Source organism: Mustela erminea, chromosome 19, assembly GCF_009829155.1.
Source record: "Mustela erminea isolate mMusErm1 chromosome 19, mMusErm1.Pri, whole genome shotgun sequence".
NCBI lineage: Eukaryota > Metazoa > Chordata > Mammalia > Carnivora > Mustelidae > Mustela > Mustela erminea.
The window spans coordinates 59,878,196-59,898,227 of record NC_045632.1 but is presented as its reverse complement, the minus strand read 5'-3'; the positions used below and the strand labels follow the sequence as shown (position 1 = coordinate 59,898,227).

Sequence of the window (20,032 nt, the reverse complement as noted above, 5' to 3'; positions counted from 1 at the left end):
TCCTGGCGAGACCCCAGACCCCTCTGGCTGCCATGACTTCTCCGGGAACGGAGCTGCAGTCTAGAGTCAAGCTTGAGGCCTGCGGCAGAGGGTGAAAAGCCAGTCCCCCGTCCGCGCAGGGACCCATTTACACGGACGCCCGCTCATTGCGAACCCGAACCCCGAATGCCACTGGGCCTCCCGTGATTTTATTTCCTACCTCTGGCCACCCCGCCCATGAAGGGTCTGAGGCCCGTGTCCAGGAGGGGGGCAGCCGGGCACATAGATGCGGCGCGGACGGAGGCCCGGAGGCGAGTGGCACAGGCCACCTCCAGACGCGAGCCTTTCCGCTCCCACTCCTCCGCCATCCTCTTCCTCGAGGCCGCAGAGTGGCTGCACCGCCTCCAACCATCACATCTGCCTTCCAAGCAGGAAGAAAGAGGAAGAGAGACAGTACAGAGGACGAACCCTGGGCCAGCCCCTCCCAGCAGGAAAACCAAGGTTTCTGTAGATGCCGGCCTCCCCGAGGGCTGTCCCACCACAACAGGGCTCCTGCCCCCATCCCCGAGGCTCCTTCCCAGACCAGGACAGTCCGGCTTCTGTTTCTTCTCCGTGGCCTTCTGGAGGCACCTGCTCCCACGGCCCCATTGACCCAGCTCTGGCCCCTCGAGGCTGTGGTGCAGGTGACCCTACGACCAGCCCACCGGTGGCCACCCTTGCTGGCCGTGGAGGGCGTGGGGTGGGCCACCCTGGCCTCAGCCCCCGTGCCAAGACAGCGGTGTAGTATCGCATGTCTCTCAAGGGCCTCCCGAGGGCACAGGCTGTGGGACGGTGACCTGGGGTCCTGCACTCGTCCTCGAAGGGTCTCGTCTTAGCCCTGCAGGTTTCCACTGAGCGTGACCCGAGGGGTTGGCAGACCTGTCCTCCTGGGAGCGTTTATTCTGAGAGCCAGCCTTTCCTCCTGGGGCCTGGACGAGCATTTCCCTGCCCTGTCTTCTCTCCATCATCCCTGCGAGCCTCCCCGGAGCCCTCCTCCCCTCTCCCCTCCTCCTGGTTCCCTCCGTCTTTCTTCCCCGCAACCTCTCTGACGGTCACAGCGTCGTGCTAATTTACTTGCAGAATATTCTCTCCTGTGCCGAAGCTGAACAGGGACAGCACACCCATGCCGTCTCTGACCTCTGTCCTCACTCCCATCTGAGACCTCTGGGCCACCGCGACGGCCCCCAGGCCTGCTCTCGGGCCCCGGGCACCCACCCTCCTCCCAGGCCTGGATTTCCAAGCCGGTCTTCTCTGCAAACCCGCCATTATCTGCCGGGGGCTCGAACTGTGTGCTGCGGATGGAGAGGCACCCCCGTTTGCCAAAGCCGGTCAGGGGTCACAGCAGTTATCCGTGGGACTGTCCGGTCACCTTGGTCAGAGCAGGACCAGCTCGGTCCCACAGGCCAGTGTCCTTGGCGCTGGGCACAGAGCCTGCCCCGGGGTAGCTTCAAGTCACCCAACCCCTTAATCGGTGGAAACAGGGTAGGCCTTCTCACGGCTGCTAGGACCAAAGCCACGAGGCCGGCTTTTCAGCCCGTTCACCAGAACTCCCACGCCCTGGGCGGTGCCGGGCACGGCGTGGGCCCTCAGTCCACGATGGTCAAGCACATGAGCGCCTCAGAGGGGTCGGGGAGAGGGTGCAGAGAGGACCCACGCGGGGTCCGACAGAGCTCTGACCCGGAGACGCTGGGCCTGCGTCCACATAGCCTCCGGAGACCGCGGCGGCCCAGCCTCAGTCTCCCCATCTGGAGAACGGGGAGTCTTCGCTCGCCACAATCAGATGAGGCCCCTAAACCGGAGTGTTTCCGCGTGGGGGTCCTTCCCCTGCCCTGCCCGGCTTCCCCCAAACCCCCAAGATAAAACTTCTCCTTCCCTGCACGAAGAGTTCCCACTCGAGCCGACCACAGCTCCCCCCACCAGCTTCTCCCTGGAGTTTCAGGTTCTTAGAATTATTTTAGGTCTCCTGCCCCATGTGGCCTGCGCTGGGGCCTTCCCCCTCAACGGGCTTCGCCGTGGCTTCGGGGGCAACTTGGCCGCCCGAGCGGTCCTGCCAGGGCCTCCCGGGCACACGGCTGCCATCGGCCCGGCCCCTCCATGGCCCTGCCCCCTCGGACAGGGCGGTCGCAATGAGGCTCGGAAGGTATCTGGGTCCGGCTGGACTCTGGAGCAGCTTTCCTGCAGTAACTCAGGCCGAGTGCGTGCGAGCCGGCGGCTTTCAGCCGAGCTGTGCCGCGGTCAGCACCGCTATGGAATTTTAGAACTTTTCCACCCCCTCAGCAGATACCCGACACCCCTGCGCCGTGCCCCCGGCCTCGTGCCCCGCGACCTGCCCTCCGTCCCTCAGTCCGTGGCCTGCTCTCCCGATGGTCCGCAGCAGCGCGGGCCGATGACAGAACGGGGACCGCACTCCTTTTCCTGGCCGAGTCGTGTTCCCCGTTGGCACTGGGCCTTCTTCCGCGTGAACGCTGCCGAGCTGGGAGGCAGGAGAGCCTGGCGCGAGCCCAGCCCAGTGCCCACACGCTGTGCGTCTCGGGCGACTGACCACCGTCTCTGGGGCTTCGCTTGCCAGCGGCCACCGCGGACCGGCGCAGGGACGCAGGGGGTGCCGCAGAGGGCCCTGCAGGGGAGGGTCGACCTCCGGGCCGCCGTCCTCCCTGTGCTGAGGACGGCAGGGAGAAGCCGACGGCTCGTACCACAGGCGCTCTGCGCCCAGCACTGCGGTCCCCGGCTCGTGCCGGCCCGACAGCGGGCGGGGATGCAGCCCTGAAAGGCCGCGCTGTCGGCCCGGGGAGCAGCCCGGGGAGCAGGCTGGGTTTCTGGATTTGTGAGCCGTAGAATCTCCCAGAACCCTAGATGAGAGCAGAGATTCCCGGCTCCCCCCAGAGACCCGTCCTCCGTAGGTCTGGCGCCCAGCTGCCTTCGGGCACAGCCGCGGGGGCTCAAGTCCCAGGGGCGGCTTCGGCTCCCGGGGAGAGTGTGCTCAGACGCAGAGTTGGGGGTGCGCCGACTGCCGTGCGATGCGGTGTCGGGCCCCAAAGGGGAGCTGCGCCACGAGGAGTCACACACGGGGCGCCCTGAGGCTGGGGCTCTCCCTGCCTCTGCCCCGGACAGCATTACCGGGGTCTGGCCCCGAGGCTCCCGGGGAAAAGCTGGGCTGGCTGTGTGCTGTCCGTTTGGCTGGGAGGCAGGGGAAGGGCTCCTGCCCAGCGAGGTCGGGAGCCCGGAGCAGTTCAAGGTGCCCAGGCCGGGAGCTGTGCATGGCCGGGCGTCCCAGCTCCGACCCGGTGCTTCTACTCTGTTGTGCACAGAAGCAGCCAGGCTCTGCTGCCCCCCGTGTCTGGACCTCCCCACCCTGACTTTCTGTTCCCTCTGGGACCGGGGGCCAGGTGGGACGGAGTGTCGGAGCCCGGGCAGCTCCCCTCTCAGTCCCTCTGGGCCCCTGGCCGACGCCCCAGGGCCCCTCCCCCAAATTCTCAGGGACCCATATGTTGTGCTCAGGGACCAGCCAGCTGTGGCTGAGGGGAACCTGCGGGGTCGCCAGGATGGAAGCGCCCCACTGTGGTTGGTGACGCGTGTAAGGTGTGTGAAGTGTGTCACACACAAGAGAGTCGGGACTGAACGGGACTTGGTGGCATCAGAGGGAAGAGAGGGCGGCTCATCCCGGGGACAGAGCAGAGCCCGAGTGGCAGGAGAGGTCTGTCCTCTTCTCCCCATCTCTGGTCCTGCGGCGGCTCCGCAGACCCGGGCTGGCTCTGAGGCAGCGGGGTCCCGGCTCAGCAGCACGGCTCTCCTGCCCTCAGCATCCGCCACAGGAAGGGTGCCCGTCGTCGCTGGCCGGCCCAGGGGGTCCTCCCCTGTCTGGTCAGGGATCCGGCCTGTGGCCAGAGGCAAGTCTGTTTCCAGAAAGGGGGGCTCTGTGACGTCTGGGTCTCCCCACTGTGCGCGGCGTCCACATCCAGGAGCAGGTCCCCACGCGTCTCACACGGAGTCTGAGGCTGGGACCTGTAGCAGGTCCTGCTTGGAAGGCCAGCGCCAGGGCGGGAGCCTGTCCCCTGGAGGGAAACCCAGAGACCTCACGCTGTTAAGATTCATGCGATTTAGTCGCAGCAAATGATCCCAAGGGTTTATTTTCCTGGTGGTAAATTATGACTTCAACAGGCAGAAATTAGGGACCCCGGCACCGAGGAGCCATGAAAGCCATCAGCAATCCCATAGCCAGAAACAGAGAAATCGGAGCCTGTCTCTGCCCCGGCACCCAGGGAGCCCGGGGAGCCCCCAGTCCACTGGGCCTCACGTCCACCCCCTCGCCCCTCCACCGGCCTCACCCCTCGCGGAGCCTGGCAGGGCGAGAGGCCTTGGGCTGCTGTGCAATTCCGCCCCAGGGCAGGGGCTGGGCTTTGAGGGGTGCAGAGGTCTCAGGGTGGGGGGTGGGGGGTGCGCTGCAGATCAGGGCCCTGTTCCCTCCTCGGTCCTCCCTGGGGCATGTGCCTGCTCTGGTGCACTGGTGCCGCCAGACAGGGAACCCGCCGCGGGGGTGGGGAGGGGAGAGCAAACCGGTGGATCGGTGGATCGCGCAGCCAGGGTGACGCCCTCTCCTGGAGACGGGGCCAGTGAGGCTGCGGAGGGGGTGGGGCGGGGGGCGGCAAGCGCTTGCGTTCAGGCCATTGTGGTAGCCTTTGTCTCACGGGGCCGGCGGGCAGGGGGGCCGTCGGGGGCTCTCACCAGCCACAGCCCGTCTTCCCACCAGGAAAGCCCGGTTGTCCCTGCGGTGCTCAGCAGCCTCCGTCCGCTCCCTGGACCAGCCCTGCACGGCAGGCGGGCGGGCGAGGACAGGCTGGCTCCCACCTCGGGCTGGGTGGGCTCCACGTGCCCCTGAACGATCGGGGCCTCTTAGCCAGAAAACACCCCTTGGGGGTGAGGGTCCGCCTGGACCTGGGGGATAAGCAGAGAGGTCCGGATGTGGCTCCCTCTCTGAGGCTGTCTCCGCGTGTGTGAAATCAGGGGCTCGGTCTGGTGACATCTGTCCTCTGCACCTGGCTGTGAAAGTCACAGCTCGAGGAAGGGCAGGGTGACCCGGACAACTGTGGACAGAATGAGGGACAAGGGAGGGCTCAGCCGTGTCCAGGGAGCCCAAGGGAGGCTGCTCCCTCCCCGGCACACACCCACAGCTTGGAGGCTTCTCCCATCCCCTGGGGGCACGGGGCTGTCTGGTGCAGAGTTAATGGACAAACGGAGAGCAGGATGACGGTTAATTCCGTCAGCGGCTCACACAGTAGCAGACATGGGAAAGCCGTCTTGACAGGGCCGTGCGTGTGGGCTCTGGACAGTCCGTACCCCAGGCCACGATGGTGGCAGGACACTGAGGCCGTGGCGCCGAGGGCCCCCGGCTCCTAGGAGAAGCCATGGGTGCAGTAGGTGGGCTGTCGTGGGGAACAGAAGGAGGCGCCCCGGCCCCAGCAGGATTTGCTTGGCAGAAAGTTCCAGGTGGCCACAGGGGGTGGCAACCACATGTGCGTATGACAGGCAGGCATGCCTTATCTGATGCGGGAGTGACAGGACCAGACTCTCAGCTGTGCCTGAGCCCTGCTGGCGGGGGCCTGGGCCTCAGTGATGGCCGCACCCCATTATCAGAGCAGGAGATGCGTGTGGACTTGGAGACCGTCCGTCCGGCGACAGCGCCCCTTTCAGGCTGACACCTGGGCCTGTGTGCCCTGGCACCGCAACAGGCTGGTCCGTCCCCTCCTCGCCCGGGGGCCGTGGGGTGAGGCCGTGTGCTGGCCAGGATGCCAGGGGCAGGCGACAGAAGCCCCGGGGGAGCTCAGGCAGGACGGGGCACAACAGGCTTGGGTAACAGGCTGCGGGGAGAGAAGGGTGTGCTGCACACAAGGCCGTGGGGCACAGAGGCCCCAGAGAGACGGGGGTCCCTGAGCCGCCGGGCAGGGTTCTGAGGTGCAGCCGGGGGACGTGGCCGCGGGGAGCAGAGAGGCCCCGGAGGGCCAGCGGGGGGCTGCCCACAGGCAGGGCTGGTCCTGGCTTTCGGGGGGGGGTTCGGAGAAAAACCCTAAAAGTGAAGGAGTTTATGGTCTCTTTGCTATGTCTTCCTGTGGGACGTACCTAGTCATACACTCGGCCCATGTTTCTTGTGGCTGTAGACCCGCGAGTCATTTACCACAAGGGTCACTGTCTCCTCTGCCGGACGCCTTACCCTCCAGGCCCCTGCTCAGCCCCTCGGGGCACAGCCGTGACCACTCAGAGAGCCAAGTGTGTCCGTCTGTTTTCGTCTGTGTTTCCTTCATCAGAAGCAAGTGTCCCCCAGACGCCTGGGGTTCTCCTCTGATCCTGGCCCACTTTGTTTTTCACATTTTATTCCTTCACACACGGAATTTCTTTTTCAAAGTGAGGTGAGGCGCATAGAAAAATTTCCCCCAAACGAGGACGGCGGTTGGCCTGGCACCTCCTGCCAGGGACTGCACGGCTCCCTGGGGATTCACACGACCCTCGTCCTGTGGACACTGCCTGTGATGTGGCCGCAGCGGCCGCGCTTCCCGCGGCACGTGTCCACGGCCCGCCCGATTCTCACCCGAAAGGGAATGAAGACAAGCGAGAACTCAGAACCCATCTTTGGGCCGAGATGCGTGAGCCGCTCGGTGGCTCCTGTCCGAGCTCCCGGCCAGCCAGGCTGTGTCGTGGGGAGGGAAAGGCGAGCGGATGAGGCTGCTGCGTGGCAGGAATGTCAGAAAGTTAGAGAAGCAGAAAGCGGGGTCCCAGCAGCCACTGGCCGCCCTGCACCTGCTGGGCCCCTTTCGGCCCCTTCCTGGGACCCTCGTTCCCCGACGGCATCTGTACCGTCCACCTGCCGATGGAGAGCCAGGGCCCTCCACTCCACTCCCCTGCTGAGGAGGCAGGGCGCCCCGTGGCGTGTCGGTGGCCACGGCGGTCCGCGGACGTCCCGTTGTCCATGGTTACACGGCGCCGTCTCTGTAACAAGCATCTGTGATAGAGAAATCTGGCCATAGAAGCTGCTGGACCCGCTCACAGCTCTGGATGGCCGCTGCCAACGTGCCCTGTGGGGAAACAGTAGCCGTGCACCACCCCCGAGGAATGGTGTCCTTCTCAAAATCTGACCTTTTCTGTGGGCGAGAAACAGTGCCTGATGACTTACCCTGGGCCTCTGATCCCCAGTGAGGTTCAGCCTCGCGGTGTGGGGCCCTCTTGGGTGAGCGCCAGTGCCCGGACGCGGTCCTTCCCTGACTTCATCCGGAGTCTCAGGAGAGTGGGGACAGGAATGCCGGAGAACCGAGGGCCGCAGAGGGAGCGTCTGGTCCCCCGAGGGCTGCCTCGGGGTCAGCGGCGGGGCACTCGGGCTCTGTGCCCAGTGATTGTCCAGTGCCCGGGCCCTCCCCAGCTTTCCAGCAGCTCCCCAGGAGCCCCTGAACCGCACACCCTGATGGCGACCTTCTCCTTGGGCGGCTCTGCCTGGTTGCTGCCTGTGGTCTGGCAGGGAGGTGGGTCACCCGTCTGTGTCGTCCTTCCTTGTGACCTGCGACCGTGCTGTGGACGGGCTGGCAGGCAGGTGGGCCTGGGGGGTGGGCAGGCTGTGCTAGGCCAGATAACAGGGCACAACTGAGCGGGGAGGGCCGGCAGCACAGCACAGAGGGACATGGGCGGGGGGGCCCTGGGCAGAGCTGCCCGCCACGCGGTGCACCCCCACACGAGTCCTGGGTCTCCCCAGGCCTCGGTTTCCTCAGCTGCAGAAACATGGGGCGTCACTTGCCACAGGGGTGGTTTCAAGGTTTGAACGAGAGGGAGTTAGAAAAGTGCCCATCACGGCACCGAACCAGTGGGAGGAGGCGGGGGCGGTGCTCTGCCGGAGGGCTCCACCCCCCAAGGCCAGCCGGTACCTGGCCCAGCCTGGGACGGGGGTTTTAGCGCCCGGCTCCGCGCACGGTCGTTGCTGATGCCACTGGAGAGCTTGTCTTCACAACTTTCCCAACTCGGCTGTCGTCCCGTGTTGGGTGGTTTGTTGTTTTTTTTTTTGAGATTTTGTTTATTTATTTGAGAGAGAGAGAGAGAGAGAGCCTGGGCAGGGGAAGGGGCAGAGGGAGAAGCAGACCCCCCGCCCAGCAGGGAGCCGGACGCCGGACTCGATCCCGGGACTCCAGGATCAGGACCCGAGCCCGAGTCTGTCTTTGGTGTTCCTAAGCAAGGCTACACCACAGATCTGAAAACACAAATGACCAGGAGTAGCGTGGTGGGAGTGCCCGCGGAACGTGCCGGGACTCTGCGACGCGGAGGCGCCCCGAGCCGGGCTGGGAGAGCCCTGGGGCATCAGAGCCGGGTCTGCAGGGTCCATCCAGGCGTGGCCAGTGCCCACACTCGCCTGCCCACATCCCCTGTCCCTCTTCTGTGCGTGTCCTCTGGCTGCAGGCCTCCAGCCCCGGCCGCCCCCATCTACGGCCCGCTTGGCCGCTGTGTGGGAGGACCAGGCGGGCTGCGTCCCTGCGGCAGGGACGGGGTGTCACACGAGCGCTCCAGTCCCCGGCCTCTCAGCTCTTTGCAGATCTCCCCGGGTGCCCAGAGGACAAAGCTTCCGCGGCCCTGGGGGAATGGGCAGTTTTGTACGTTTGTTCCACCCGCAGCCCAGGGCCTCCAGGCAGCCCGTCCCAACCATCCGCCAGCCTCATCTGCGTCCTCCTCCGGGGGAGCCAAGGAGGACCGCGCCAGCCGTCCGTCCGGGCCCTGGCCCAGACCAGGGCCTATACCCCATTCTCAGAGCCCCGTGGGGTTAGCTTGCCCCCTGCCCACCTGCGTGGCTGGTCCCCTCCATAGGGATGGTCTGAGCCCAGAGACCGGTGAGTGGCTCATGCCATGCCTTGGGTCTCTCTTTCTCCAGCTGTGGCCTCAAACCCCCGGAGTCACCTGGGGGAAAGGTCATCAGTGACTACAAGGTTCAGGACGCCTGGCGGGCCAGCCCTCCACCCCCATCTCGGGGGAAGGAGCCCGGGCAGCGCCCGGATGACCCCAAAGCGGGGAATCGGCCATGGGAATCCTGTCTCTATTTAAAGCTCTGGCATTTTGCTCACCGTGGACTTTTCTGTCAGTGATTGTAATATTTTTAAATATCGGATTAAAGTATGGTTTATCTCGAATACTGAAGTTTTTGGTGCTGCCTTAAATTTTGGGCCTGAGTGTGGGCCACCAGTCCCGATCCCGCTTGCACAAGGACTCGATGTGCTCCTGGTGCGTGGTCGAGTTGGGGGTGACCAGTAAGCCTTTGTGGCCCTTGGACAGCTGAGATAAAGAAAGACCCTCCAGCAAGGAAATGGAATGATTAGACTGCTTTTGGTTGCGAGAAACAGAAACTTTGGGTAAAACCAGCCTGAACATGAGGGCAATTAACTATTGAACTAACAAGTGAAGGGGCGCCTGGGTGGCTCAGTGGGTTAAAGCTCAGGTCATGATCCCAGGGTCCTGGGATCGAGCCCCGCATCGGGCTCTCTGCTCAGCGGGGAGCCTGCTTCCCCCCCCCACTCCCCCTGCTTGTGATCTCCCTCTCACCATCTCTCAAGTCAAATAAATACATAAAGTCTTTCTAAAAAAAGAACGAGCAAGTGCCGCATGGAGTCCGTGGGTTTTTGGGTCGGCCAAGCAGCAGACGTGCACCGAGGACCCCGTCCCTTCTGTCCATCTGCCCCCAAGTCAGCACCTCTCAAGCTGGTAGCTCTGGGCAGTGGTAGGCCCAGGTCACCTGGAGAGCCCCCAGGCTGGGAGAAAATGGGGCAGTTTCTCCCGCGGGAAGCAGGCCGACTTTTGGATCCCATGTTCACGGCAGAACCCATCACCGGCAAGGGAACTAGCCTCCTTGTGAACCGGCGTACGGGGCGGGGTGGGGGGGCAGGCAGTGTCCGGGGCTGGGAGGGTCTGCAGCGGGGAGGAATGTATCCCTGACCTTCTTGGGGGGTGTGCTTGTGAGGAAGGAGGGGGGATAAGGGGGGGCGAGGCAGGGGGCCCCAGCCCCAGGCAGGCAGGGGTCCCTACGGAGAACTCACGAATTCTTCTCAGAGGTGGGCCGTGGGAGACAGGAGAGCTGCACACAGGGGCGCACCTTCCCTCCCCCAGCCCCCAGCACCGCCCGCGTCCCGGCTCACTGGTGCAGTGTGCCCCCTGCCCAGCCTGGCATCCCCCATGCCGGGCAGACCAGATGACCCCCAGCCCACCCCTTGGCCTTCCTGCTGTGTCTCTGCCTGGGGCTTGGAGTGGGGCTTTCCTTGGCAGGAAGGGTCACTCCTGGAGAGGAGCTGAGCCGATCTTGGGTGAGGGGGCGAGCCGAGGGATGCTCTGGGGGTGGGGAGGGCTTCCTGGCTGGAGCCTCAGCTTCGTCTGCTTTCTGGTTCTTTCCCCGCGTGGACAACATAGAACCCCAGAATCCGCTTCTACACCAGCCACAGCGGGTGGCCGGGCACCGACCTGCTTCCCAGCTCCCCTCGAGGGGCCCCTGCCTCTCACTTCCCAAAAAGGCACAAGTGTCCCCGCCGGGGCCCAGTCCTGACACCCCACCTGCGCCGTCCGGAAACACAACTTTTTGCAATTCCGGCAGTCTTCAGGGCTCGCTTGCAACAGGATTGGAGAAGGACTGCGGACTGGTCCGCTGACTAAGTCATTTTATGACGGTCACCATGAGGCTCGGGCACCGCGCCGTCCGGAGGAGGCCACAGTGTGTCTCGGGGGCACAGAGGCCTTCCTTCCGGGTCTATTGGTTGACGTGACCGGGTTTCTCCAGCTCTCACATGAGAACATGATTCGCGACTAACGGCCACAGTGACCTTCAGCTCCCCTGTTGGTGGTGGACGTTCTGTGGGTTGGGACGAGTGTACAAGGACAGATTTCCACCGTCACAGCATCAAACAGACCAGCTCCTCTGCCCTAAACCCCGCAGTGCTCTGCCCACACCTCCCTCCCCCAACCTTGGCAACCATGGATGGTTTGACCAGCTCCGTAGTCTTGCGTTTTCCGGCTGTCACAGGGCTGGGACCACACGGCAGGCGGCCTTTTCCGATTGTCTCTTTGACTCCGAGATGTGCGTGAGAGGTTCTTCCAGATCTTTCCACGGCATGACAGCTACCTTCTGTTCAGTGCTGAGTAATGTCCCCCATGGTCTGGACGGACCGCGGTGTGGGCGTCACTGAAGGACGATTTCATTTCTCCCAAGTTTTGACAGGTTTTTTTTGTTTTGTGTTTTGTTTTTTGTGTTTTTTTTAAAAGATTTTATACATTTATTTGACAGACAGATCACAAGTAGGCAGAGAGGCAGGCAGAGAGAGAGACGAGGAAACAGGCTCTCCATGGAGCAGAGAGCCCGATGCGGGGCTCGATCCCAGAACCCCGGGATCATGACCCGAGCCGAAGGCAGAGGCTTTAACCCACTGAGTCACCCAGGTGCCCCAAGTTTTGACAGTTTTGAGCAGAGCTGCCATGAACACCCGCGTGCGGGTTTCTGTGGGGACATCGGTCTGTACGATGCTCCGGTAAACGGCGACCTGCCTTCCCCGGTGTCCGTGCCGAGCTCCTTCCCCGCGGCCGCGAGTGAGCGCTCCTGTGGCCACGGGTTCTGGTCCCGGCCGCGTCCTGGTCTGCGCCCGCGGCGGTTGGAGCCCTGGGCTTCAGCCACTCGAAGAGCAGGCTCGGGGTGTCCCCGGCTGTTCCCGCGTGTGTCTCCCCGGTGCCGTGTGACGCGGGCCGCTGTTCACACCGGATGCGCCATCCGTGTGTCCTCCTCCGTGAGGTCTGTCCGGGTCTTCCCTGGACTGGTTTTCTCCTCTTGTTGACATTCAAGCTCGTTCTCCGTGTTGGGCAACGGTCCTTCGTGAGACGCGTTCTTGCCCGTCTTCCCTCGCGCCGACGTCTGTCGCGGCGCTGACGCTTGTCGCGGGGAGGCTCCGCTGACCAGATCTTTGGTGTTGTGTTGAAAGGTCTCTGTGACAGCCGGGGACCTGCGTGAGGACGCAGGTGCTGAAGAAGAGTTTGCGTATTTTTCATGGCTGGTGCTGGGCACGCCTGGGGGCTCAGTCTGTGAAGCGTCTGCCTTTGGCTCAGGTCAGGATCCCGGGGTCCCAGGATGGAGCCCCAGGTCGGGCTCCCTGCTCAGCGGGGGGTCTGCTTCTCCCGTGGCCCCTCCCCCCTCTTGTGTTTTCTCTCTCTCTCAAATAAATAAAATCTTTTTAAAATTTTTAAAAAAATGGGTAAGGGCAGCTATCAAACTGCTGTGATATCTAGTCTCCCCACCCTTTTATCTTAAAAAAGTCCATGTTTATGGTACGTCAGATTTTATACTCTTGGCAGCTCTCTTAATTTCTGTTCCATCTTCTGATGAAACACAAGCATGTTCAAAGCGGTCCTGAGTTGTGCAGAATTCTTTATGAAGACCTGTGAGTCTGCAGCAGCTGACGGCCTGGACCCCCAGGCCAGGCTGACCCGGTGGGACTCCAGTTCTGCCAAAGCCATACAAGAACCCGAGCTCTCTGGGCCCCAGGTGTCCCCTTCAGGCCAGCGAGGCCGGGGGCAAGACCCACCTCCAGGGAAGCTGGTGAGAGCCATGAGGACCTGGCAGGTGGCGCTTGGGGCCCCTGGCCAGGGCCCAGTACAGGACTGGGTGTGAGGGTGAAGGGGCTCTCGCAGCTCGAGGGGTCTTTGGCAGGTGACCCCCGAACCACACCGGTTCAAGATGCGCGGGTCCACTTACACACGGATTTCTCTTCCATCAACACAGCTGAGTTCTGTACGTGTGTTTTGTCCTCCTTTTGAGTTTCTGAGTGAGATTTTCTCCCCCCCAGCGACCTGCTGTAAGAGCGTGGCAGACAACGCACGTAACACACGGGGTGTGTGTTCACCGACGATTTACGCCGTCAGTAAGGCACTGGTCAGCAGCATGCTATTAGCAAAGGTGGGTTTTTTTTTTTAAGATTTTATTTATTTATTTGACAGAGAGAGAGAGAGCACAAGCAGGCAGAGAGGCAGGCAGAGAGAGAGAGGGGGAAGCAGGCTCCCCGCTGAGCAGAGAGCCCGATGCGGGGCTCGATCCCAGGACCCTGAGATCATGACCCGAGCCAAAGACAGAGGCTTTAACCCACTGAGCCACCCAGGTGCCCCTTAGCAAAGGTTTTGGAAATCAAATGTCATGTGTGGATTTTCAACTGCACAGGTGGGGGTGACCCAGACCCTCATGTTGTCTGCCCCCACGTTGTTCAAGGCTCAAGTGTACAAACCGCGTGTGTCTTTGTCAGAGCCCCGAGCCTGAAGCTGTCGGGTTAAGACGGGACTCGGTGGGGGAAGCCAGTGCAGAGGCCCTGGAGACGGCGGCTGGAGAGGACTGGGTGTGAGAGGCTACTTTCCTAAGAGGCAGTGGACACAGGGCCCCACAGTGAGCCCCAGTGGGTAGGTCAGAGACCCTGGGTGCTGTCCCCAGCTTTGCCGCTGGGAGCCCCTGGGCAGGGCACAGTCCCTCTCTGTGCGTGTGAGCAGGGAAACGAGATGCCGGTGGGGCGCTCTCTTCACTCGGGGGGCCGCGCTGCCACAAGGTAGGGGAGGTGGTTCCTCTTCCTTGAGCTGGTCTCCTGTCTCTGCAGACGCTGGCACGTTGGAGGCTGCCCAGGGGCACCCGACCCCCACCCCACTCTCCCCACCGCCGTCCCTCCTGCTCTGCGTCCCTCTGCCTGGCCCTTCAGTGCGGCACCGGCCTTGGCACTGACTTGCCTGTGGTCTGGTCTCCTGGGAGGGGCGTCTGGCCTTGCTGGTCGAACTGCATAGGTCTCTTGGGAAGGGGTGGGATGCTTTTCCTTCAATGTCACCTTGCAGTGCCCAGCAGTAGTGCCTGAGCCACTTCCAATGTCAGAAACTGTCTGCGGGAGACCCGGTGGGTGAGAGGCAGTGTGGGCATTCAACCTCCACCCAGGTGGGCCCCTGTGACCATAGACAAGCCAGACAACCTGTCCGAGCCTCATCCCTCCACCTATGAAATGGGGCTCCGGGAGCACCTCTCTGGCAGATGGGTGGGAATTAACTGGGAAAATGCTGAGACGGAGCCCAGCCTAGGGCCGCCCTTGGCGAACCCCCACGGCATCCACACTCACCATGGCCCTGATGTGGCCCTTGTCTGTCCTGTTGCACCCCAAGCAGCAGCCCTCCCCCCGTGGCCCCTCCCTCCAGCCACAGTTCCCTCAGGCCAGGAGGAGGGAGACATAGGGACGGACTCCAGGACCTGGAGCTCTGTCCCAAGGAGCACAGCTTCATTCTCCGGGTTGGGGACCTCTTGCATCTCTAGTGGTTCCCAGTCTCCCGCTTCACCTGATGACACTGTGATTGGTCATTTAACACTCGTCTATAGGGGGGCCGGTTCAGCGCCCCCCAGCCCCTTGCTGGGCCTAGCTTCTGCCAGCGTCCCACGTGCGCACAGTGCTGTGCCTGGGGGACAACTCCCAAGGCCAGCTTCTGGGCGTCGGCTGACTGCCCACGCAGCCCCTTCCTTGCACGTTGGCATCTCTGAAATCTAGAGGCATCTGGGGGTGACGATGGGGAGCTGCTCTGCTTTCTTAGGGACACATAAGGGCAGGGCGCATTTAAAATCAATGCTGTCTCAGAACCGGTGACATAAAGGAGCCGGTGTCAGTCAGTACCGGTGCGTGAACTCTGGGACCTTCCGCAGCACGCCTGCTGCCTACTGATCCACATTCTTCTGTGAAAGGGGCTCGGGACCCCCTGCTTTCCCGCAGGACCGGACAGAGTCCACATTTAAGCACATGCGGAAAGCAACGGGAAAGAGATGCCAGACATTCGTGTTATCCTTTAATCAGTCACCACGCCCCCTCTTACCTCTCCAGGGACAGAGGCCCAGGAGGTCAAGGGTGACCCAGCGCCCCAGGGGGCGGCCACGGGAGGAGGGGCAGGGACAAGTCCCCTTCTCCTCAGGCCTCATTCCGGCCTCCTCTGCCTGGCTCAGCTCCCGTGGGCCGTGCTCAGTCCGGAGAGGTCGGTCTGGGGCTGGGGAGAAATGGGCCTGGGAAGCAAGCCGGGGAGGACGGGGCACTTTTTGGCACCTCGCTGCATTTTTATACTTGGGAATTAGGGACCTTGGACCTTCACATGCAGATGTATGCCAAATAAGATGCAAATCAGGGCACTGCTCTTCCCAAGTTCTGGTCCCCCTGTCTGCTAGGACACCCTAGGACCCCGGTTTGTCTCTGAGAAACAAAGTGCGCGTGGTTCGGGGGAAGAAGGAAAGAAAAAAGCGCCGATTTACTACCACGCACGCACCAGGCAAACGCATCAGTTTCGCCACAAAGCGCTGTAAGGGAAGAGGCAAAACGGGTGGGGGGTGGGGAGCCAGGGCAAGGGCTGCCCGCGGCTGGGGCATTTCTGCAGACGTTCAAGGAATGGTATGCAAATACATGCAAAGTACATGCAAATGTCCCCAGGCCGAGCGGCCCGGGAGCTGGAGACCCTGCGCCCCCCGCACTCTTGCCCGGGTGAGCGCGGGGAGGGGGAGCGCGGGGCGCGCGGTGCCCGGGGCGCGCGGCGGGGGGAGGGCGCCCCCTGCCGGCCGAGCGCGGGACGACCCGGACCCCTTCCCGCCCCGCGCGGCGGGCAGGCGGGGGGGTGGGGGGGCGCGGCGCCCGGAGGAGGGGCGCCCGCTGCTCGCCTCCCGCCCGGACGCCAGACGCGCGTCTCCCGACACCGCGAGGCCGGCGGCCGCCGACTGCTGCGAGGGGGTGCGCGGCGGCGCGCTCGGCTCCAGCCCCACCCGCCCGCCCGGGGCGCGGCCTGCGGAGTCGGCGGGGGCGGGCGCGGGCGCAGGCGAGGGGCGCGCCACGCACGGGACCCGCGCTCCCCGCGCGACGCCCACACCGCTGCCCCTGCGGCACCCCGGCCCCCGCACGCCCAGCGGGCACTACCCCCTCCCTCCAGAGAAGCGCGCGTTGCCCCCAACGGCACCCCTCGTTTCGCCCCCCGCCACGGCCCCGCGCCCCGCCACACCGCGCCCCGCGTACACGCCCCGCTCGCACTCGCACCCGTGCCGCCTGCCGAGGTCGCAGGGCGCGCCCCGGGCTCCGCGGCCGCCCCACCGGCGGGGTCTGCGGTCGGCCTCGAGCGGCGGCGGGCGGAGCCCCTCGCCCGCGCCGGCCCCGCATCGAGCCCGGGCCCCTCGCCCGCCGCCCGCCGCCCGCGCCCCGGGGCGGAGCCGAGCGCGCCGGGCGCGGGGCGGGAGGCAGGTGGCGCAGCGGCGGCGGCGGCGGCGGGGGGCAGGAGGCGGGGGCGGAGCGCGCGGGGCGGGGGCCGCGGGGCCCCGTGAGACGCTCGGGCGAGCGCGCGGCAGCCGGAGCCCGGCGCCCGCGAGTCAAAGGCGCGGCGGCTGGAGCGGCGGCCGCGGAGGCCGGAGACCGCCCGGGGCGGCGTGTGCGCTTTGTTCCCTCGCGGGCGGCCGGGCGGGCGGAGCGAGCGGCGGGAGCCGAGCCCGGGCATGGCCCAGGCGGCCGCCCCGCGCGCCCCGGCCCCGCCGCGCGCCTGAGCCCCGGCCCCGCCGCTCGCACCGCCGCGCCTTCGCCCCCAAGTTACGCGGGCGGGGACCCAGTTCGAGGAGGAGCCACTCGAGGAGCCGGGCCGCCTCCGCCGGACCTCCGGACCGTAAGTGCCCCGTGCGTCCCGCGCGCCGCCGCCGCTGTCACCCGGACTCCGCCCGCGGCTGCCGTCTGGGGTGGGGGGTTCTCCTCGCCGCCGGCGCGGAGCGTGCGGGCAGTCCCCGGGCGCCCCCTCCCCACTTCGGAAAGTTGGAGCCCACGGCGGGGTGGGGCCAGGCCAGTCAGTGCCCACCCACTTCGGTCCCTGCACCGCACTCGGCGAGCAGAGCTTGACCCGCGGGGGGTGTGGTCAAGCCTAACGCGAGGACTGCGTGCGGCAGGTGGGGTGTCCCGCAGCCCCCCCACCCCCGTCTGGCGCCTGGGCTTCCTGACAAAAGGCCTGGTCCAGGTGACAGGGGACAGGGAGGGGCCGCAGGAGAGATGGGGGGTGGGTCTCCTGTCTTGTTTTAGTCCCTAGCCCTGCCCCCAGGTAGGTGGCCGGTTGGTTAAGCGCGGTGAGGTCTGCCCAGAGCCTGGGGGAGGGGGCTGCCCCCCACACGCGTGTGAAGGGATAGGGGCTTCACGGGCCCTCCGTGGGGTCCCAGCAGGCAGCCATGCCTGGGACGCAGTGATTCTGCTCACAGCCGTTGGGAACCGTCCATCTGCGTGTTGGGCAGGCCGGGAGCCAGGCTGTGGGAACGGCTCCGCTCCGAGGGAGGTGTGAGCCGACGTGGAGGGACAGATGGCTGGAAAAGCAGCCCTAGACGGGCTCGCGGAGAGCAGAAGGCAGCGGGGCTGGTGGCAAGCCACACTCTGAGCTGCTGGGCTCTGAACACACAGCCTCAGGCTGTCCCTCCTTCCCGCCCCTGGGAGCCGCATGGGTGTGTGTGTGTGTGTGTGCACTAGCGCGCGTGTGCTGGGCCCGGCAGCCACAGAGGAGTGGGCAGACCCCGGCAAGTGTGCACACTCTTCCTCCAGAAAAATAACTGCATTCCCCACATTTGGACCTTGGCTGGCGGACTCCCGGCTGCTCCAGATTGGGGAGAAGAATATTTCCTTTGAGAGCAGCTGAGACCCTGCGCTCCTGCCTCAGGCCGGGGTCTCTGGCCCAGCAGCCAGGATGCTGCCTCCACATGTCCCACAGGCTTGCGTTTCCTCTCCTGGCCCTAGACATGGGAGGGTCCGGGGATGGCCCCTAAGAGCACTGGGGCTGGCCGGGGACAGCTGGGCAGCTAGTTGGCACCCTAGCTTTGCTCCTGCAAGTTGCTGCAAGGTTTGAGAAACTTCTTGGGGTTGGAGCCTGGGGGGGGGGGCAGGGCTGAGAGGCCCAGAAGTGGCTCCCAGCAAGGGCAGGGGCAGGAGGGCCTGGCACACAGTTCCCCGGCACGTTTGCAGACAGCTGGCGCCGTGACAGGCATTTGCCCCACCCCCCTTCTGCCCCCAGGATAGGAGATGGGGGAAGCGGGAGACTCAGCCCAGCCACTGGGCAGGCAGAGGGCTCTGCTCCGTGCAGCCATGTGCAGCCATCAAGCGCTCGCCTGGCGCTGGCCCAGCTGTGCTTCCCCACTGCTCCCGACACAGAGGGGAGCAGAGCAGGAGGAGCAGATGTACGGCCCCGCGCTCCCGAGAGCTAGACAGGCACAAGGCAGGAGGAGGAGGTCAGGTTAGGACCAATTATCTGGTGGAATCCGGCTTTCTCTGGAGGTGCCTTGGTCTCCGGGGGCCCAGGGAGAAGGGACAGGCCTGTGGTGCTCCTGGCTGTCCACAAGGCCAGCCGGGGCTGGTAAGCCGGGGCGTTTCGGCCGCACCTGTCCCTGCGGGACGCTCCGGGGCTGCAGGGCCCCCGCACTCCCTTCTGGCCTAGAGCTCCTCCTCGGTCACCGGGTTATCTGCGTAACTGAGTTCCCACCTCCTGGAAATCTCTGATTCGGCCCCACATATTTTCATTTCTGCATGACTGGAAGAAATTAATTTTCCTTCCTACGCAAGGATCTGGAGACGCCGGCAGGCTGGGCCACTAATCCTCAAGATCCAAGCCATCGGGGCTGCCAGGTCGGGGTGGGGGGGACGGACGGCTGCTCCAGCCCTGGGTGGGGTCCCGGCGACGCCTTTCCCTGCCACCTTCCGGAACTGTCGCGGCCGTTGGCTGGGCATCCCCGCCCGGCTGCCCCACCAGTGGGCTGTGCTCGGCGCCGTCTGATTCATCCCCGGCCTCCTCCTGCGGCGCCCGGGCCTGCAGGGCGGCTGTTGGTTCCCGTGGGTCCCAGGTCCTTTTCTGAGTCATGTATCACTGCGTGTGCACACGTGTGTGTTCAGAATCCCAAACACGGAAGAGGCTTTGCGGCCCATGGCCCCGGCCCGTGGCGAAGAGCTGGCATCCAGTGGGTGCCTAACGAGCGTTGCTTGCGAGGAGGGAACCGGCACTCCTGTGGGGCAGCCCTGTCCTGCCCACGCACCTCCCCCACCTGCAAGGGTCCCTGGGCCTGGCTGAGCGGCTCCCGCTCCCGGAGGCAGGGTGACAATGGGTGGGGGTGTGGGAACTGTATCTCCCTGATGCCCAGAGGTGGGGTCCCGTCAGGGAGGGGAACCCACGCCTGCCTGTTGGCCCCCGCTCCTTCTTCGTGCCGAGACTGCAGGTGACGGCTGCTCCCCCTACCGTGAGGGCCACCTGTGCCCCGGCCCCCAGCCCCGGCCTGACTGCTGACATTCCTCCCGGCCTGACCACCGGGTGCTGACCAGTGGTTAATGCCCCGGTGCGAGTCCCTCCCCTGGACAGGCCCATGGGGCGCAGCGGTGACGGCCATCAGCGTGGCACTGCCGAGAGTCAGAGTTCCCCCGGGTTCTGGGATGGGGAGGAGGAACACCGCTCTCCTGTCTGGGTGATGGAAGCCCAGGGGCAGACCCCTCCCCCACCCTGGGGCCCTGGGGGACGACAGGAGCTGGGAGGGGGCCCTGTCATCGGACACCCTTGAGAACCCCACGGACATGGTGTGTCTGCTAGTAGAGGAGGGGACACAAACTCAGTGCCTGCTGTGGAGCTGGTGTCCCCTCCCGTGTGGGGTGGTAGAGGGGCGCGGCGTCCTGCACCCCAGGACTCGGGCACGTGACACGGTGGGCTTGCCGTGGACTGGTAACTGCAGAGGACCGGCCCCGGAAGGAGTTGGTCATCCGCGGCTCAGCCCCCAGGCAGGTCGCAGGGAGCCCTTGCGTCGTGGGGGACAGGTGCAGAGCGGTCCTGAAGCAGGAGTGACCTAAGTCACATCAGGGCCCGCAGGCTGGGCAGGGCTGGGCTTCCTTGTGTGTGACCTTGCGACAGACCTGCATGGGGGCACTCTCACTGTCCCATCTTCCAGGCGGGGACCCAGAGGCCCGGAGAGGTTCACCAGAAGCAGGCGGGCAGGTGCCAC

The 20,032-nt window shown here is 64.9% G+C and overlaps 1 protein-coding gene across 6 annotated transcripts in view; it reads left to right on the top strand.

The window, feature by feature from the left end:
• CBFA2T3 (CBFA2/RUNX1 partner transcriptional co-repressor 3) overlaps positions 1 to 20,032 on the top strand; it is a 75,708-nt gene that overhangs the window by 12,074 nt on the left and 43,602 nt on the right. The window contains exon 1 of one of the 6 annotated variants that reach the window (XM_032326121.1): positions 16,354 to 16,692. The exons of 4 other annotated variants lie outside the window; for them this stretch is intronic. The gene's annotated coding sequence lies outside the window, so the exon portion shown is untranslated. Of the gene's footprint in view, positions 1 to 16,353; positions 16,693 to 20,032 lie in introns of those variants that run through there. One more of the 6 variants, XM_032326116.1, reaches the window with a different exon arrangement.